Here is a 752-nt window from a genome sequence, read left to right as displayed (position 1 = left end):
TCTCAGTCGCAAAATGGAGCCTTCACGACATAATAAAAGGCCAAATAGCATTTACAATGCTAGGAAATGATTTATTTTCAATGCATGAAATTATCTCAAAGCAATTCACGGCCCTTTAGTCTTTAGTGGCGCCATCACGACTTCATTTGGAGGCTGAGACAAGCATTCTTTGTCTTCAGGACTTTTGACCAAGACTGTTCATCCGTAGTCGTCTTGTTTGGTAGTCCAATGCCGTCGTTTCGCTACGATGTCTACAGATGACGCTGCAGCGAGCGCGCTCTCGAAATGGCTACGTTAGATTAACCTTCTGCCCCGCCGGGGTGGTGCAGTGGTAAGACGCCCGACTACTGTGCCGGAGTTCCCGGGTTCGAACCCGACCGCGGCGGCTGCGTTTCGATGGAGGCGAAACGAAGTGGCGTCCGTGTGCTGTGCGATGTCAGCGCACGTTAAAGATCCCCAGGTGGTCGAAATTACTCCGTAGCCCTCCACTACGGCTCCTCTTTCTCTCTTTCCACTTTCATTCCCACCTCCCTCCCTTCCCTTACGGCGTGGTTCTGGTGTCCACAGAGCAAGTGTGACAGTTACTGCGCCTTTCCCTTCCTGTGAACCAATTTAACTTATTTTTATTAACCTTCTCTCTTCTGGTCTATATAACTGCCCAATTTACCAAATATGGAGGAAGAACTTGACCGCTTGCTCTTTTCTTTTCGCGTTTATGTAGTAACAAACATATCGGATTTTAGAACCTTTAT

Source organism: Amblyomma maculatum, chromosome 6 (assembly GCF_055883805.1).
Source record: "Amblyomma maculatum isolate TAMU_Amacu chromosome 6, ASM5588380v1, whole genome shotgun sequence".
NCBI lineage: Eukaryota > Metazoa > Arthropoda > Arachnida > Ixodida > Ixodidae > Amblyomma > Amblyomma maculatum.
This window is presented reverse-complemented; position numbering follows the sequence as displayed.